Below are 20,849 nucleotides of genomic sequence, written 5' to 3'. Positions count from 1 at the left end.
TAATGGATCAATTTCTCTGTTTCATTTGTAAAACACACAGCTTAAAATGTGTGTTTATCTAAAATAAAGAGAATGCTGCATTGTTAAGAGCTAATAAACATTTTTCTCTTCAAAGTATACTATCTAGAACTAGTGGGAGAGGGGATAAAAAATGTTGGTGAAAGCAAAGGAGAAAATTAAAGAAGTGACATTAAGCTGACTGTTCAAGAACACAGACTCAGTCATTAAATTGCAAAGCATTCTCTGTGTATGTGGAGGTTATAATGTCATCTGAAGTTCTTTGTAAAATCAATTAAAATACAAGTATGAAAATTAAGGAGGTGAAAACAGGTGGTGTCAAGTCCCACAAACATCCTTGGAACAAATCCAGCATAAACATTTCTGTGCAGTGGGATGCTGACAAGCACGGTGTTCCCACCATGGCAGGCAAGGCAAGAGTCTGAAATGGTAAAAGTAGTCAATGACATTTTAGGAATATAATCCATACTTATTCATCATTCAGTCTCAGCTCAACTGCCACTTCCCTCAGGGAAGCCTTTCTCTGTGTCCTCTTCCAACACCACTTCCAGACCCCTGTCACATGCCTGCAAATCTCCAAATACTTTTCCTTTCACAGCGCTCACCAGAGTGTGAAGTCGCATCACAGTATGGAAGCATGCTGTACAATCGGAAATTCATGAGAATGACCTGGGTGCCACATCTATTAGACTACAAGCTCCAGAAATGCAGAGCCCTCTTTCTGCTTCTCCCAGCACTTAGAGTTACAGGGCACAGAGGTGGTTGGTCATGGTCAAATATTTTTCACATTAATCAAACCCTAAGCCAATGACATCTAGTTTCTTTAAATATGAGATTCTCTTATTTATGTGTGTGTTTTGTTGTAAGTTAAAAAATCATTTTATAAACTTTTATTGGGGTAAAATATACACAATGTAAGATTTACCACTTTAACCATTTTTAAGTGTAAAATTCATTGGCATTAAGTGCTTTCACAATGATTTTTGACCATCACCATCATCTATTTTATGAGGACCTCTTTGAATGTCAAAAATTTTCAAAGAATTCCCAACCACAAAACATACATGCAACCCCCCAAGCATACATACCAGATAGCAATTCTATTTTAGTATCCATTATACTTAAAACCATACATAATGACAGCTAGTGTTATGACTTTATTAATGGCTCTGTACTATGATAGCAACAATACTTATTTTGCACACATTAGAAACCTGGCAAAACATCTACATGAGAGACCATAGTTTACTCAGCCGAGACATAGTATTTGGCACACTTATGGACCTGCAGGCCCTTGCATGAACTCAGGAGCCCATACCTTAGGAACCTGTGGTCCTTCATTCACTACTACCTGAAAGGCAAGATCCTGCCACAGTAGAGGAATGCAGGTGACCGTGTCCTACAACACCCTGAAACTTCCCATACCTAAAAGTTATTTTTCCTCACTACTATGGAGTAGGAATGCTAATAAATGTGTTATTTTGTGCATACACACATTTGCATACATATGAAGGAAGCAACATACTGCAAGTCTGTTTCTTTACCAGGCAAAGTTGACATGGTAAGTCATTGCCATCCACAACAGTCAAATTCCTTAGCCAACAGCCTGGGTTCAGGGCCTCAGTAAAATACACACCACTACACTAAGTTTTTCTTAACTATGTTTACATAAATGTTTTATTAATTATATGAAGATTTAGTTTAAATGTCACTTCCCAGATTAAGCCCCTCCCCAGTTTTCCCTGACAGTTAGTTGTCACAGGGTACTTCGTTTGCATCTATTCTTGTCAGCATTTCCAGAGTTGTAACTTGTCAATACCCCTACATTCCTAGTACATAGCTGAAACTTATTATCAGGGTTTGTTAAATGACTGAACATTTCCCTATGATATGGGGAAGACAGTTTGGGTACCAAAACTCAAGTTCACATTTTGCCATCCCTAAGTTTGTCTTTGCATCAGCATAGATTTTAGCAGTGTCAGGAAGTTTAAGAATAGGCACAGAGAAGAGACTATCATGCTGGCTAAAACGTAAAGAGAAAAAGAAAGAAGGAGGAAAGTAGGGAAGGTAGAAGAAAGGAGAGAAGAGAGGAGGGAGGCAAGCCTGCTCAGTTCAGCAGACAGCTACCTGGACACAGGCAGAGACCAGTAAGGCTTGTTCCCCATTAAGAAAAGACAACTGAAGAGGTGAGGTTCTCCTTGAGATTCTCCAGGGGGGGACTAGCTGCATGGAATCCAAGGTCTGCCAGCATCTAAAGTCTGCACATTCCAGACATCCTTGTTCTCAAAGAGCACTAAATAAGTAGTACAGTGAAATTCATGCAGAATAAACAATGAGTAGTGAAAGAACAAGTGTCAATGGATGATCACAGGGGAGGCTCCAAATAATTGGTCCCATTTGTCCAATAAGAACACTGTGCTTTGCATGCTTTTAAAATTTGTCTTGGCTTTTATATCTTGGTACAATTGTATTTATTCATTGAAGGTTCATTATTTTAATTAAATGATAGGTTAAAAAATAATTCTGAAAAATATAATTTTAGGGTGATGGATCTCTGAACATTTTTAATGGTCCAAAGTTGGGAAACCTTGGCCTGGGACCCAGCCTTGGCCACTAACTCCAGTTCACTAGGTGACATGAAACAAAAGAGATGGCAAAGCAGAATCATCAGGAGGCTCAGCATTGAACATCAATGGCTGTTAAGAACACTCCCAAAGAGAAAACTAGACATTCAGTCTCTTCTAATGGAAGCAAACATTGTGAAATGGTCTTGACAAAAAACAAGGAAAAAAAAATCAAGCCTGAATCTGACCAAGCCTTTACCTGTAATTTCTAATTTTTAGAAAATACAAGAGTTAGAAGGAGCTGGAAGAATATGTTCACCATGCCACAGGGATGCAATCAGCAAAATCCAGTCAGAGGAGACTGAATGAAAGACATTTCTTCAATAAGTAAGTTGCAAGGGGGAGAAAAAAACTGGAAGGAGGTCCTGTTGATATTTTTTTTAAAGGTGACTGTAGCCCTAGCTGATGTGGCTCAGTTGGGTGGAGCATCATCCCATAAACCAAAAGATAGAGGGTTTGATTCCTGGTCAGGGCATATACCCAGGTTGTGGGTTTGGCAGATGAGAAAGGCAACTGATCGATGTTTCTATCTTACACTGATGCTTCTTTCTCTCTCTCTCTCCTTTCCTGTCTCTCTAAAAATCAATGGACATATCCTCAAGTGAGGGTGAAAAGAAAGGGGAAAAATGCTATTGCAATGTTTGACTTTTATCTGGATTCTGATTCAAATAACCTGTTTTGAAAAAGTACATATGACATTTATGAGACCATTGGCACTAATTAGATATTTGATGATGTTAGGAGATTTTAATGTTTTAGGTATGGTGGTTTTGTTTTAAAAATAATCTTTATATTTTAGAGATACATGCTGAAATACTCATGAACTTCTGAGTTGGCCAAAAGTTTCATTTAGTTTTTTTCTATACAATGGCTCTAGTAGTGCTTAGTTGTTAACTTCATTCCAAACAATTTTGTTCGATTTATTGTGTCAGCTGTCATATCAGTGTACATTAAAAAAACATTAAAATTGATAAATTTTTGTGCAGCCATTTTAATATTAAAGATGGAAGAAAATACCCAGCATTTTTGGCATATTATGCTTTATTATTTCAAGAAAGGTAAAACACAACTGAAACAAAAAACGACTTGTACAGTGTATGGAGAAGATGCAGTCAAAATAGAATGTGTCAAAAGCAATTTGTGAAGTTTCTTGGTACTACTGGTATGTTGGCCAAATAACCCTTTGCTGTGGGGCTGTCTTATGCATTGGATGATGTTTAGCAACACCCCTGGCCTCTATCCACTAGAGGCCAATAGCAGGGGATACCTGACATAGTCAAAATATCCAGATCAATAAAGCTATTGGTGAAAATGAAAAATGTGGGTTCTGTTTATGGAAAAAACTAAACAGACTTTTTGGCCAACCCATAGTATTTGCTTCATATAATATCAGGGGGAAGTATAAGGAGTATGTGACAAAGTGGCCATGGGTTGACATTCGCTGAAGACAATGACAACATTCATTATGCTTTCTACTTTAGATGTTTGAAATTCTCCATTAAAAACAAAGCAACAAAAACTAAAACCAGAAGAATATAATATATTACTCTGTCATCATTGTTTAACAAAAATGATCTTACAATGTCACCCTTTTCAAGATGGTATAAGCTAGTTCTTAAAACTTATTTCAACAGTACTTACCCAACTTTTATATTTTCCTAATGGCATTGCAGAAGGGATCACTCTGCAGCTCTTCCCACTTACCAATAGGATCTGGGTGGCAAATGTCTCACCTTTCTGAGAAAAGCAAGATAAAGAGCACAGCTGTCCTGACCTGGCCCAGTGGGACTTCTCCTGTCATGAAGAGTGCTGCAGAGGTGTGGAGTATTTTCACAGGAAAAGAGAAAGTTCCCTGTTTGTGCCTCTCACACCTTGGAAAGTTCCAACCACCCCCTCCCTCCCTTAAGAAAATATAAACTCTAAAAGCTCTTTGTGTCCCTACCTACTTAAAATCTGTAAGGAAAGCCATTGACTTCTATCTTAATATTCAAATAATTTCAGTGTATACTAGCTACATTTTCACTTATAGTCTTTTCACACTGGGCCCTCTGTAATCTGTAAGAGGAGAGATGTCCACACAAGACAGGACATGGGCAGTTAAACAAGCCTAGATAGAATCTACATATGTATCAAAGGAGTTTTATTTGTGGGATACAAGGGGCTCATTTAATAAATCACTTTCTACTTCTGATGTTTTACTGGACTAAAAAAAAAAATCCCAAGTGTGCCCCATAGAGGTAAGGCTTCACTAACCTAAAAAAGTTTCTAAGTTATTATTGCAGAGATATTTCATTTTATTTTTTTAGATTTTATTTACTTATTGTTAGAGATAGGGGAAGGTAGGGAGAAAGAGAGAGAAAACTGATTGGTTGCCTCTTGCATGCCTCCAACTGGGGACCTGGCCTTCAACCCAGGCATGTGTCCTAACTGGGAATTGAACCAGTGACCTTTTGGTTCACAGGCTGGTGCTCAATCCATTAAGCCACACCAGCCAGGGCTCAGAGACATTTTCAAGAGACAAGTAATCCAACAATGCCATGAAAGTTAATGTGAGATTATTCAATTTGTCAAATATATCACCAGCCTTTTTTTTTGTTTTGTTTTATTGTATTTTACTTTTGGACACTATCAAATATCTTTCAAAAAACATTTTTTTAAAGATTTTATTTATTTAATTTTAGAGAGAGGGGAAAGGAGAGAGAGAGGGAGAGAAACATCAAAGTGTGGTTGCCTCTCATGTGCCCCCTACTGGGGACCTGGTCTGTAACCCAGGTATGTGCCCTCACTGGGAATCAAACTGGTGACCCTTTGATTTGCAGACTGGCATTCAATCTACTGAGCCACACCAGCCAGGGCCCAAAAAGAACATTTTTTATCATCTGTAAAGGCAAAATTATTCATTACATAATGAGGAGAGTTTACATTCAGGAATTGTAGTCTCTGCTGTAAGTGTTCCCAAATCTCCCTTGCTATGAATTAAGCTTAAGCATATTCAAACACCAGCCTTTCTTAAGGAGCTGTTTTATTGTCTTAATTAATATAACAGTTGGATCTAGTAGTTCAGTGCATGGGCTGGAATCTGAGAAGTTTGAAGTTGAATCCCAGGTACCCCGTTTATAACATATGGACCGTACTTAGTCTCTCTGAGTTTCAGTCATCTTTTGGGTAACATAGGGATAAATATTACCAATCTACTACATACAACTGAAATATGAATGGCACAGAGTATTCAATAATTGATAATCCTTATGATTGTTAAAATTCCTAACACCATTATTATTGGGATTAGATAAGATTAAAATGTGTGTCACCTTTCCTAATGTTCAGGAGCTGAAACTGAGCTCCACATGTTTTCCTGGGGGCATGTGCACTCCCACTAACATTAATTAAAGCTTTAATTTTATCTTCCATGATGCTTCTGAGTGTAACTAAAAAGCTACATTACAGATAGTAGGAAAAAAATTATAAAGATTAATTGTCCTTCTCTCTTAAAAAATAGGCCAAATGTTATTACTATGACTTTAATTCTTAATATTTAATTTAGAGGAAACGCTTTAATTTAATGGTGCGATGAGATAAAGACAACAAAGTTTAAAAAAAACCCCTCTACTATCAAACTTCTCAGAACTGGAGACTACAGTGGTTTTGATTATAGAATTTTCAGAAGTGAACTACTACAATTGAGTTCTCTAGTCACCAAAATGGGAGGAGGTTGAGGAGTGAGCCAGCCCATCCCTGTGGCCCCATCCCCATGGTCCCATCCTCATGGTCCCCTGGTGACAAGACAGTGTCTTAAGAGCAAATAGCTGGGCCAGACCTGGAATACCACTGAAGCATTTCAGCCAGAACACCAGTATACAATGGCCTGGACCAAAGAAAAATGGGTTCTAGGTATCTCCAGTCTGACACAGATTTTTCTTTTCAGATGTCATTTGTGTCAGCCTGGACTCGATTTTGGAAACAGATCTAAGGAGTGAGCCAGAAGCCTCACCATTTTGAATATGGACCATTCCTCCCCAAAAGACTTCCCAGAAATGAGGGGCAAATGAGGGGACTCAGGGGTATGAATGCCTTGAAAATACACTCTGGTCATTTTAATGACCTGCAGGGATCACTGAACTTCTGGTGGAAAACTGAGCCCCCTTGATGCCTGCCTCAGTTTGTCCACAGTAAAAATGGACATTGTCCCTAATATCCTGACCAGCTTTCTAACAAGAACTAATGAGCATTATCAGGACACTTGGAGACCTGTTGAAGAACAGTGTTTATAGAAAGGGACAGAACCATGTTTTTTCTTTGTAATCTACTCAGTTACCAAAATGAATTACCTCAACCAAAACAATATATGCTGGTTTTCACCCGAAATCTTGGGGGAACTTGTCCTAAGATCAAGAGAATGACATAGAGAGTACCTCAAATCAGCTAAAGGTACCAGCAAGTAAGATGTTGTGTAATACATGAGAGAAGAAGGTAGACTCAAATCTGGGAGACTATTTTCGCACTTAAAAAAAATTAAAAACACTTGAGAGACTCTGTCTTATTTGTAGCTGGCTTTGCACATTTCAGTAAAGCTTATTTTTCTGCTAAATCTAACAATTCCAAGTACAAATCCAGTATTTGAATAGTGAAAAGGAAACTTCAATTAAATTTAGCTACAAAGTTAATCATCTTAATTGAACAAATGAGCAGCTCACTTACACAATTTTTTTTAAAACAACGAGCAGCTACCAAGACATGAACCTCCTCTTCTCTTCTGGCATTTCTTCTCAGCTAGTAACTACTTAGACCTTTGTATCTTAGCCTGCTGTGAACACATGTCCACCTCTGGCTACTGTTTTCTCTACCCTCTTTCTCATCTTTGGTTTCCCAGTGAGTGGTCTATACTTTCTGTCTTCCCTTCTTTCTTTTTTCAACCACCTGTAATCTGACTTCTCAGTCACCAGTAAAAATAGTCTCCCTAGAGGCCCCAGTGACTTTCCAAATGACAAATTTGGTAGCCATTTATGAATATGTTTCTTTTGGTACATTTTCAGCTGCAATAAGACACTAAGATTACTCCCTTCTTGTTACTTGAATCATTCCATCTTCTGATGTTTCTCCTCCTTCTTTAGATATCTCTTCACTGGGTCCTTCATAGGCTAGTCTTTCTCCTTAAATGATTGTATTCCCTGGCGCTATCTTTGGGGACTTGAAATCAATCATGTTCTGATTTATGTTCTGGCACTACTAACATTTCAGACACATATACACACCATTCACACTTACTGTTCTCACACCTAACCTAACCACCTCATCAAAAAATCCTACTTGTCCCTCAAGGTTAATTTATTCCACTATACTTTCCCTGATAACCTTGACAAGAAGTGACAGTTCAGTTTCACTCTTCAATAGCTCTTTCATACACCTACCCAATGTCATCCTACTTATTCAAGTATATATCATTTCCCAGGTAGATTAGAGTTTGGACTTTGGAATCAATCAGACCAGGCTTTGAATTGGGGCATTAACCCTAACTATACTACCCTTAGTAAACTTTATCAAATCTCTCAGGCTTATTGCCCCTGACTAAAAATTTAGAAGGCCATGAGTATAGGGGTTAAGAGCAAGGATCCTAGAGATAGTCCCCATTGAATGCCAGTTCCACCACTTACTATGACTTTTGACAAACTGTTTAACCTCTATATCTCAGTTTTCTTGTGGGGTAGTAAGAGCACCTACCTCATACTATGAAGATTAAGTGAGTTAATATTAGTCAAGTACTAAGAACAGTGCCTGGCACCAGATAAACATGACATGTTAGTATTATTATTACCTACTTTCTAGGGTTAATGTAAAGATTACTTGCCTGAAAAATGATAGTTACGCAAGAAATGGAAGTTATTCTTATAAAAGTTTGTCTTACTCCTCTTTGTATAATGTTTAATCTCAAGTACAGCCACTTGCACTTGGAAGTTAGAAAGTTTCCTCTTTCCTTCTAGAAAATTCCAACCCACCTGCCCTCAACATATGTGGTTACAACTTACGAATCAAATAGAAATCCCCAAAGGCATCGGGAAATGCCATCAAATAAAATACTGCATTTTAAAAATCAATTTGGTTGTAGGGTACTAAATATATACTAACAATCAATAAAAAATACCTAATAAGCCCTGACCAGTGTGACTCAGTTGGTTGGGCATCACTCCACAAAGTGAAAGGTTACCAGTTTGATTCCCAATCAGGACACGTGCCTAGGTTGTGGGTTTGCACACAAGAAGCAACCGATCAATGTTTCTCTCTCACATCAATGTTTCTCTCCATTTCTTTCTCCCTTCCCCAATAAACAAACAAACAAGTAAATAAATAAAGTCTTTGGGGGGAAAAACTAATAAAACATGCCTTAGCGCTGTTACTTAAACCTGTAGAAATCATGACTTGTGCTGTCAAAATTACCACAATACTATATAGTAAAGATTGCTGCTGCCGAAAATTGTATTAATGACTTCCAGGGATGTCAAAATGCAAAATTCTGTGTGGAAACAGCAATATTTAATTATTGTGAACATAGAAATGGACTGAGGTACCTATTTCTATGTCATAATTTTGAACTTATTTTTATTGGCATTTTTCTACCACTTTAAAATGTGATGATATATTTTCAAATGATCTCTTATTTGTGTTAAAATGATATATATCTCTAAAAATAGTAAAAAGAAACATATAATGAAAAAGAACTATACTAAAAATAACTTGAAGATTAACCTTCCCCTGGTCTTGATTCTTAAAAATAAAAGACTTTGACAATCTTCTCTAAGTCACTGGACATAAAAATGATGGCCTTGCCCATGGATAAACTGAAGTGGATACTACTAAGTTGAAGTAGAGAGTCTTTTGGTTCTTTTCTTTTATTTCTTTATACTTTTCACATAGTTTATTTGCTATTAGGTTCAAACTTTTATTATCATGGTGCATTAAATTTCATTTCACAGAGGAAAAAGTCCCATCTAACAGCCACAAAAGAAATGCTCCTCATCTACCATATTTTTTGGACTATAAGACACACTCCCCCCTGCCTTCCCCACCAAATTTGGGAGGAATGATGGTTGTTAATGTTGCTGTTGAGTTGTTTACATTTACATTGGTGAAATATTATGTTATTTATGTTATTAAATATTTTACCACATTTTTTGCTTCAAAATGTTTCTTCCTACTTTCCTCTTCTAAAACCTAGGTGCATCTTATGGTCTGAAAAACACAGGTATATGATTCTAAGAATATTCATAAGGAAAACCCATTTCAGGCTGAACGGTGTATAGAAAAAAGTGAATTTGTGAGCCCTTTGGGAAGATCACATCATTCAGCAACTAAATGATACTTTTCAACAATTATCTCTGGGTTTAGTTACAAAAACTGTATTTTGTTTCTGGGTTAGGGTGAGATTCAGATTTCTGGCAAATGTCTGTAAGATTAAGTAAAGGGTGCCAGACTGAGCTGCTTCACTAAGAAATAGCTACCATATTTTGCCATGTACAATGTGCTCCCATGTATAATGTGCACCCACATTTTTGGCCCAAACTTTCAGGAAAAAGACTTTCATTTTAATTTTTAATTCAATTATTTTTATTTATATTTAGATACTTTTTTGTACTATAAGGGAATTTTGGCATTTATTTTTGAACATATTATGGTACAAGAAATTTTATGTAACAAATAATTATAAAACACAAGAACAGATACAAGAACTCTCAAAAATTTGGGAAAAAAGTGCACATTATACATGAAAAAAATATGGTATTTTAAAAGTTATTTATGTATAATTTATAACCTAAGGCAATATTTTGTGAAATGTAATATAAATATTCCTTATTTGACCATAGCTGTTTCTTAGTCTCCCTTTGGAACAGATGTACTTTGATTCTATAACTACACTTAATAGGGAACTAAATCTATGAATTATTTTTATCCTCTTTATATTTCCCTTATTGGGGTTGTTGAAGCCAGAGAAGCCCCCATTTAAAGAGGAGTTTGGCAAAGAACACTAATTGGTAGTCCTTCTGGAAGCTCCCGGAATCTGCAGTCCAGGGAGCCATTTAAGCTGGCATTTCTGCCATTTACACATTCTTCATCAACATTTGGTTAGTATAGGAAGATTGACTAATGTGGCAGTGTGGAAAACCACCAACTTGTAAATTGGGCATGATGAAGCACATGATGAAATGTTATAAAATATCATATGGTTGAGGTTAGTAGGTGGCTATCAGGCTGTGAACATGACGAATTATAGTAACTTTATGCAGATCCAGCATATAAAGATCCAAACTTAATTAGAGGAGGTACAAATTTCTTCAATTAGTACAGCAGAATTTTTTTTCATTTTCTAAATTTTCAATTACTTTCAACTATTTTCTATTGGTTTCAAGTGTATAGCATAGTGATTAGACAATCATATACTTTACAAAGTGTTCCCCCTGATATTTCCAGTACCCGTGCAACACAATAGTTACTGCAACACTATTGACTATTTTCCCTATGCTGTGGTTTACATCCCTGTGACTATTCTGTAACTATCAACCTGTATTTTTCAACCTCTTCTCTTTCACCCAGTCCCTCAGATTCCTTCCTCTCTGGCAATCACCAGTCCAGTTTCTGTGTCTATGAGTCTATTTCCATTTTGTTCATTTATTTTGTTTTTTAAATTCCACATTTAGGTGAAATCATATGGTATTTCTTTCTATGACTGACTTATTTCATAGAGCACAATACCCTCTAGGTTCATTCATGCCATTGCAAATGGTAAGATTTCGTTCTTTTTATAGCTGAGTAACATCCCATTGTATATATGTACCACTGCATTCCCACCAACAGTGAACAAGTGTTTCCTGTTCTCCACATGTACACCAAAACTTGTCATTTGTGGAATTATTGATAATAGCCATTCTGACAGGTGTGAGGTGGTATCTCATTGTGATTTTGATTTGCACTTCTGTGATGATTAGTGACATTGAACCCTGAGATTGAACATCTTTACATATATCTATGGCTTTGGAGAAGTGTCTGTTCAGGTCTTCTCACCATTTTTTAATTAGATTGTGTCTTTTTTGGTGTTGAGTACTATGAGTTCTTTAAAATTTTGGATATTAACCCCTTATCAGATATATTATTGGTAACTATGTTCTCCCATTTAGTAGGTTGTCTCTTCAATATTTTGATAGTTTCCTTTGCTGTGCCCAAACTCTTTAGTTTGATGTAGCCCTATTTGCTTATTTTTTCTTTTGTTTCCCTTGCCCTAAGGAGTTATATCAGGAAAAAATATTGCTAAAAGATATGCCAGAGGTTTTACTTCCTGCATTTATTTCTAGGATTTTTATGGTTTCAAGTCTTTGTTTTTTCCTTTTTTTATTGTTGTTCAAGTACAGTTGTCTCCATTTCCCACCCCCCCCACCATTCTCCCTCATCCCCTCTTCCCACCCTCATTCCTACCCTCCTTTAGCTGTGTCCATGGGTCCTTTATACATGTTCCTTGATGACACTTCCTCATTTTCCCCCCATTATCCCCTCCCACTTTCCCTGTGGTTACTGTCAGTTTGTTCTTTATTTCAATGTCTCTGGATATATTTTGCTTGCTTGTTTGTTAATTAAGTTCCACTTATAGGTGAGATCATATAGTATTTTTCTTTCATAGCCTGACATATTTCACTTAGCATAATGCTCTCTAGTTCCATCCATGCTGTTGTAAAGGGTTGGGGCTCCTTCTTTCTTTCTGCTGTGTAGTATTCCATTGTGTAAATGTACCATAGTTTTTTGATACATTCATTTACTGATAGGCACTTAGGTTGATTCCAGCACTTGGCTATTGTAAATTGTGCTGCTATGAACATTGGGGTGCATAGGTTCTTTTGATTTGGTGTTTCAGAATTATTAGGGTATAATCCCAGCAGTGGAATTGCTGGGTCAAAAGGAAGATACATTTTTAGTTTTCTGAGGAAATTCCATACTGTTTTCCACAGTGGCTACACCAGTCTGCATTCCCACCAATGGTGCACTAGGGTTCCCTTTTTTCCACAACCTCGCCAACACTTCTTGTTTGTTGATTTGTTTATTTTGGCCATTCTCACTGATGTGAAGTTGTATCTCATTGTGGTTTTAATTTGCATCTCTCCAATGGCTAGTAATGCTGAGCATCCTTTCATATGTCTCTGGGCCCTCTGTATTTCCTCCTTGGAGAAGTGTCTGTTCAGGTTATGGTTTCAAGTCTTACAGTTGTCTTTAATCTATTTTGAGTTTATTCTAGTATATGGTGTAAGGAGGTGGTCTCATTTCTTTTTTTTTTGCAAGTATCTGTACAATTTTCTCAGCACCATTTATTGAATGGATTATCTTTACCCCATTGTACATTCTTCCATCCTTTGTAAATATTAATTGACCAAATAGACATGTTTTTTTTTTCTGGGTTGTCTATTCTGTTCCATTGATCTATATGTCTGTTATTATACTGGTATCAGGATGTTTATTTAGTATGACCTTGTAGTATAGTTTGATATTAAGTAGTGTGATAACCCCCACTTTGTTTTTTTTTTCTTAATACTTCTGAGGCTATATGGTGTGTGTGTGTGTGTGTGTGTGTGTGTGTGTGTGTGTTTCCTTTAAATATTTGGAATATTTGTTCTAGTTCTGCAAAATATACCATTGGTATTTTGACAGGGATTGCACTGAATCCACAGATAGCTTTTGGTAGTATGGATATTTTCATGATGTTAAATCTTCCTACCATGAATATGGCATATGCATCCACAAATTGGTATCTTCTTCAATTTCTTTCTTCAGTGTCTTATTATTTTCCAGGTACAGGTCTTTTACATCCATTTATTCCTAGGTATTTTTTTTGGTGTAACTGTAAATGAGATTGTTTTCTTAGTTTCCCTTTTTGCTAGTTTATTACTGATATATAATAATACAATTAATTTCTGAATATTAATTTGTACCCTGCTACTTTATTGAACTTATTTATCAGTTCTTATAGATTTTTGGTGGAGTCTTTAGGATTCTTTATGTACAATATCATGTCATCTACAAATAACAGTTTTACTTCTTCCTTTCCAATTTGAATGCCTTCTTTTCAAAAGATTTTATTTATTTATTTTTAGAGAGAAGGGAGGAAGAAAGAGAGAGAAACATCAACATGTGGTTGCCTCTCATGTGTCCCCCTACTGGGGACCTAGCCCAAAACCCAGGTGTGTGTCCTGACTGGGAATTGAACCAGTGACTCCTTGCTTTGCAGGCCAGAACTCAATCCACTGAGCCACACCAGCCAAGGCCAATTTGGATCCCTTTTATTTCTTTTCCTTGTCTGATTGCTATGGCTAGACTTTCTAGTGCTATGTTGAATAAGTTTGGTGAAAGCAGACATTCCCATTTTGTTTCTGATCTTAAGGAAACACTTTGAGTTTTCCTCCATTTACTATGATGTTAGTCGTGGATTTGTCATACATGGCCCTTAACATGTTGATGTATGTTCTCTTTTTTTCCACTTTCCTGAGAGTTGTTATAAATGGGCGCCGAATTTAATAAAATTCCCTTTCTGAGTCTATTAATATGATCACATGATATTTATTCTTCATTTTGTTTATGCAGTTTATCACATTAATTGATTTGCAGATATTGTACCAAGCTTGCATTCCAGACATAAATCCAACTTGATCATGGTGCTGAATTCAGTTTGCTAACATTTTGTTAAGGATTTTAGCATCTATTTTCATCAGGGCTATTGGCCTAAAATTTTCTTTCTTTGTCTGGTTTTGCAATTAGGATAATGCCAGCCTTGTAAAATGAGCTTGGGAGTCTTCCCTCCTCTTAATTTTTTGGAGTAGTTTGAGAAGGGTAACTGTTAGGATAGCTCTTCTTTGAATGTCTGGTAAAATTCACCTATGAATCCATCCAGTTCAGGTCTTTTGTTTGATGGGAGCCTTTTGATTAATGTTTCAATTTTATTAGTTGTAATCAGTCTGTTCAGATATCTTTATTCTTCTTGATTCAGTTTTGGAAGATTTTATGTTTCTAGGAACTTATCGATTTCTTCCACATTGTCTAATTTGTTGGCATATAGTTTGTTTATAATACTTTGCTACAATACTTTGTATTTCTGTGTTGTCAGTTGTGACTTCTCTTTCACTTCTGATTTTATTTATTAGGGTCCTCTCTTTTTTTTCTTGATGAGTCTTATTAAAGGTTTGTCAATCTTGTTTATCCTTTCAAAGAAATAACTTGGTTTTATTGATCTTTTGCATTGTGTTTTTAGTTTCTATGTTATTTTTTCTGCCATAATCTTTTAAAAAATTTTTCTTTTAATTTAAAAAATTTATTCTTATTGTGTTTTTCCATTACCATTTATCTCCCTTATACCCTCCTCCACCTCCACCAACCCTTCCCCGGCCCTCACAATACCACATCCACTCTATTCGTTATCATTTCCTTCCTTCTACTCAATTTGGGCTTTGCGTTGTTCTTTTTCTAGTTGCCTTAGGTGTAGAGTTAGATTGTTTATTTGAAAATTTTCTTGTTCCTTGAAGTAGGCCTGTATTGTTATAAATTTTCCTCTTAGAACTGCTTTTGCTGTGTCCCATAGGTTTTGTGTTGTTGTAGGTTTATTTTGCCTGCAACCTAGGCATGTGCCCTGACTAGAAATCAAACCCATGACCTTTTAGTTTATGGGACAAAGCTCCATCCAATTGAGCCACACTTGTCAGGGTAGTCTAAGTTATCTTTACATTTTTTTCCTTGATCTCATTGTTGACCCATTCATTGTCTAGTAGTAACATGTTATTTAGCCTCCAGGTGTTTGCGTGTTTTTCAGTTGTTTTCTTGTATTTGATCTCTAGTTTCATAGCACTGTAGTCAGAGAAGATGCTTGATACTATTTCAATCATCTTAAATTTCTTGAGACTTGTTTTGTGTACTAACATGTGGTCTATCCTAGAAAAAGTTCCACGTGCACTTGAAAAGAGTGTACATTCTGACACTTTGGGGTGAAATGCTATGAAAATATCAATTAAATCCATCTGGTCTATTATGTCATTTAAGTCTGCTGTTGACTTGTTGATAGTTTGTTTGGAAGATCTATCCATTGATGTCAATGGGCTGTTAAAATCCTCTATTGTGACCATGTTTCTCTCAATCTTCCTTTTATGTCCATCAAGATTTGCTTTATGTATTTAGGTATGCCTATGTTGGGTGTATAAGTATTCACGAGGGCTATATACTCTTGCTGGATTGATCCCTTTCTCATTATATAGTGTCTTTGTTATTTTTTTTATATAGCCATTGTTTAAAGTCTATTTGTCACATATATGTACTGGTACCCTGGCTTTTTTTTTTTTCATTTCCATTTGCATGATATGTCCTTTTCCATCCTTTTACTTTTAGTCTGTGTGTATCTTTTGTTTTGAGGTGGGTCTCTTGTAGACAGCATATACATGGGCCTATGAGACAACTTTTTAATTCACTCATTTACTGCTGGACACTTGAGTTGCTTCCATATCTTGGCTATTGTAAATAATGCTGCAATGAACATAGGGGTACATATTTTCTTTTGAATTAATGTTTTGGGTTTCTTCGAATAAATACTTAAAAGTGGAATCACTGGGTCATAAGGCAGTTCTACTTTTAATTCTTTGAGAACCCTCCACACTGTTTTCCATAGTGGCTGCACCAATGACAGCAGAATTTTTAATTCACAAATTCATTAAATGTTAAAAAGGTTCCTGATTAAAGGAGCTTATATTTTCTGCCATTTAGAAATCTTCAGACAACTCAGATATGTGAAGAAGTGAAACATAAAACTATGGCTGGATGTTCTATCTCTATATGGGTTAGTGGTGAAAAAAGCTCTTCTATAACTACAAATAGGCTGTATCCTAAAGTTAGCCTGCTATCTGTTATCAGACCTGATCTAAAATTGTAAGAGGAACTGGAGGGTGTATTTCACTTGCCAAAGGCTTTTCTTACTTAGAATCACAATAAAATTCATTACAATTGCTAGAACAACCCATCATATATAGTTTGTTGGTGGTGGATCACCAGTGGCATTATTATAGCAGTGTCCTGCTCAAATTCAGGGTTAGTGAAAGTTGTCTTCATGCCAGCCTTGTGACATCAGCACCCAAGAGAAGCTGGAATCCTCAGACACAGGGCCAAAGAATAAATATTTGTCAATAGATGTTACTGCCTGAATCTAGAACAACATTAGCATGCAGTAATGTTATCATTAGCTAATTGTTGGCCTTTCAATGGTGGTGCCAGCTGGCCACTACTGATGTTTATACAGGCTTGGTCTTAAGGCATGACATATCCCATTACGGATTCCAGGCATGTGTTGCAAGAGAGATTGGCATCCTGGACTTGAATTTAAAGACTGGCACACCAAGAAAATATTTTATGTTACTTCTGGTTTACTTTTAGTCTCACATTAAAATAGCAATTCTCTTAATTGTTCCTTTTATGTTAGCAAACCTGCTAGATTATGTTATATTGTTGTCTGTATTTCAGCATAACACACTTAGCATCTTTATGAATATGTGTCTATAATGGCACACTTGGACTCCAAGCTCAACAACAGGATCTTTACTGAGATAACCTGCCTGCCTGTATCTTTTCCATGAACCATTTTGTGAGCAGGCGCTATCAAGGCTCAAGCAAACCTTACAATAAAACCCTCCATTTTCATATCATCTCTCATCATAAAAAGGTTCCTAAATCCAGAACTTTAGAAGAAAGTGAGCAACTGCCCTCTTATTCAGCCATAGGCTCTGCTGAAGGACAAAAAGTTGGGTGCGTTTTCTTCTTTTAAAGTTATGCAGATCTTTGCCTCTTTTCAGGTTTCAAAGTAGAGAATAAGTTACTTGCTTTCTAAGTCTTAGGCAAGTTAGAATTTCTTTTTATTCTTCAATTTTAAGCTGACAGATTGTAGATCCAGTTGAAACCCCTGGCCCTATACTTGCTTTAGCTTCCCTTGCAAGCACAGAATTGAAACTGGGGTTCATTGAGGTGTACAGGGAAAGTAAGATAGGTTGTAGCCAGATAAATTTGTGAAAGAAGTAAAATCAAGGTTTTGAGCTAGGGAATGAAAAGGATAGCATTATATTTAGGAAAGGTTTATAAGAAGGATCAGATGAGGAAGAATTGGTGACAATCTCCTCATTCTTCCTTTTATTTATTTTGGGGACACTCCACCTTGTCATGGCAACTTCTGCTTGCACATAAGCCTCACAGTACAAAGACCCACCCTGGCCTTGTCTGCAGGAGAAGCAAACCAAGAATTCCCCAGAAGACTTTGGCAGGATAATAGATTGAAATATGTCAAAATCTTATATGCTATAAACACCTAGGAATGTTGAATGGAATATATTATTTTTTAAATATAGAAATGAGTTCAGAAGAAATGAAGAGGGAAACAAAAAGCAGGAAGGTATGAGCTGATGTAGTAACTGCAAAGGCGGAGGACTATTGGTCTCATTATCCTGAAGTCTTTTTCTGTTGTCCACTGAGAACAGGAAACAGAGCTGTGGACCCTGAGAGATGGGGCACTGGAAATAAGGCAACTACATAAAGTCTGGCCCTAAACTATGAAAAAATGAACTAGGGAAAATATAGTTCATTGAAAAGAAATTCCAATGGTCCTTGACTGGGTTCTAGGTAAAAACAATGATAATCACCCTCAAGAATTTGAAGCCACAGTCTCAAGTCTTTCATGAATTGGAGTTCCATTTATATCATCTTCTGGGTACAGAAATTTTCAAGCCAAGGAGTTAACAATATTTGAACCTAGACAGGAATAACTCTAGGCTCATCTAAAAGAGGACACAAAAAATGTACATGTAAGGTAATCAAAGACATAAAAGAGAAACTGTAAACTTAAGAAAGGAACAAAATGCATCTTTAAAACACCCCACCTAAATAGGCCAAACAGGATTTTTAGAATTGAAAAATATAGTCACCAAAATTAAAATTCTCAATGGGTAGGTTAAACAACAGATGTGACATAGCCCAAAAGTGTATTAATGAACTAAATACAGACCTGTGAAAATCTCTCAGAATGCAGTAGTGAGAGACAAAGAAGTAAAAATAGTAACAGAAGGGTAAAAAGATATGCAATATAGCATTAGAAGGTCTGATCTAAGAGAAGTGTCAGAAAAAAAGAAGTGGGAAAATGAAGGAATGGCAATATTTTAATATTTAATGACTAAGAACTTTCCATAATTTATAAAGGATATAAACCCTCAATTGAAGAAGCAAGAGATCTCAAACAGAAACTAAAAATAAGTCCACATTCAAATACAGAGTAGTGAAATCTCAGGACACTATAGGTAAAGAATAAAAAGCATAAAAACAAGCAGGGGAAAAAGTAAAAAAAGCACAAATAAATGACAAAGTAACCACAGATTTTCAACAGCAGTAATAGAGGTAACATAGTGAAATATATTGTCAAAAGTCTAGAGGAAGAATAAATGTCAAACTAAAGTGCTATTCCCAGCTGAACTGTCACTGAGAATTGAGGGAGAATAAGACATCTTAGATAAACAAGACTGCATAATTTACAAGCCACTGACTCTTAACTAAAGAGCAACAAAAATATACTTTGGGAAAAAGAAAATTTAAATCTGAGAGAAAAAATAGGAGGCAAGAGGGGAAAGCATCAGTTACATTACTCTATGTACAGATGATCCAATTTTACTTGTTTAAAACACTTTCCTTGGGAAAGGTGAAATAATGGTAAAATTGGATGAGTCAAGTGATTGACTAACCCAGCAATTTTCAGCATTTTTCATCTCACGGCACACATATACTAATTACTAAAATTGTTCAGCTCACTAAAATATATATTTTTTTGCCAATCTGACAAAAAATAGGTATAATTTTGATCCAATCACACTAGACAGTGTTGTTTTGGCCATTGTCATTTTTTTTCTTTTCCATCCCTTTACTTTTTTTCAGTTTTTTAAAATTTTAAGTATATTTTATTGGCTATGTTATGACCGTTGTCCCATTTTTCCCCCTTTATTTTCCTCTGCCCTGTAGTCTCCTACAACCAGTATTTCTCCCTGCCTTGGTTCATGTCCATGGGTTGTACATACAAGTTCTTTGGCTTCTCCATGTCCTATACTATTCTTAACCACCCCCTGTCTGTTTTGTACCTAACCTTTATATTTTTTTAATTCCCCGTACCTTTCCCATGTCATCTCCCTCTCCCTCTCAACTGATAACCCTCCAAATGATCTCTATTTCTGTGATTCTGTTCCTTTTCTAGTTGTATGCTTAGTTCACTTTTGTTTTTGTTTTTGTTTTGTTTTTTTTAGGTTCAGTTGTTGATAGTCATGACTTTGTTGTCATTTTATTGTTTATAGTTTTGATATTCTTCTTTTCCTTAGATAAGTCCCTTTAACACTTCATATAATAAGGTCTTGGTGATGATAAACTCCTTTAACTTGATTTTATCTGGGAAGCACTTTATCTTCCCTTCCATTTTAAATGATAGCTTTGCTGGGTAGAGTAATCGTGGTTATAGAACCTTGCCTTTCATGACTTGGAATACTTCTTTCCAGCCCCTTCTTGCCTGTAAGGTTTGTTTTAAGAAATCAGCTGATAGTCTTATGGAACTCCTTTGTAGGTAACTGTCTCCTTCCCTCTTGCTGCTTTTAAGATTCTCTCATCTTTGATCTTGGGTAACTTAATTATGATGTACCTTATGTGTGCTTCCTTGGGTCCAATTTGTTTGGGACTCTGAGCTTCCTGGACTTCCTGGAAGTCTATTTTCTCTGCCAGATTGGGGAAGTTCTCCATTAATTTTCAAATAAGTTTTCAATTTCTTGCTTTTCCTCTTCTCCTTCTGGCACCCCTATGACTCAGATGTTGGAATGTTTAAAGTTGTCCCAGAGGTTCCTAAATCTCTCATTTTTTTGAATTCTTGTTTCTTCCTTCTGTTCTGGTTGAATGTTTATTTCTTCCTTCTGCTCCAAATCGTTGATCTGAGTCCCAGTTTCCTTTCCTTCACTGTTGGTTCCCTGTATATTTTCCTTTATTTCATTTTGCAAGCCTTTGCTTTTTCCTCTTTTGTGACCACACTCAACCATTTTCTGTGAGCACCCTGATTACCCATGTTTTGAAATCTGCATCTGATATGTTGGCTATCTCTTTGTCACTTAGTTCTTTTTCTGGAGTTTTGATTTGTTCTTCCAT

General features: G+C 36.2%; 1 protein-coding gene across 11 annotated transcripts in view; it reads right to left on the bottom strand.

Moving 5' to 3' along the window:
* FRY (FRY microtubule binding protein) overlaps positions 1 to 20,849 on the bottom strand; it is a 541,372-nt gene that overhangs the window by 255,403 nt on the left and 265,120 nt on the right. The window lies entirely within an intron of this gene.

The sequence above is a fragment of the Phyllostomus hastatus genome, unplaced genomic scaffold (assembly GCF_019186645.2).
Source record: "Phyllostomus hastatus isolate PE091 unplaced genomic scaffold, TTU_PhHast_1.1 phas_contig_41, whole genome shotgun sequence".
NCBI classification, from domain to species: Eukaryota; Metazoa; Chordata; class Mammalia; order Chiroptera; family Phyllostomidae; genus Phyllostomus; species Phyllostomus hastatus.
Note: the sequence above shows the minus strand (reverse complement) of the source record. Positions and strands in the feature narration are given on the sequence as shown.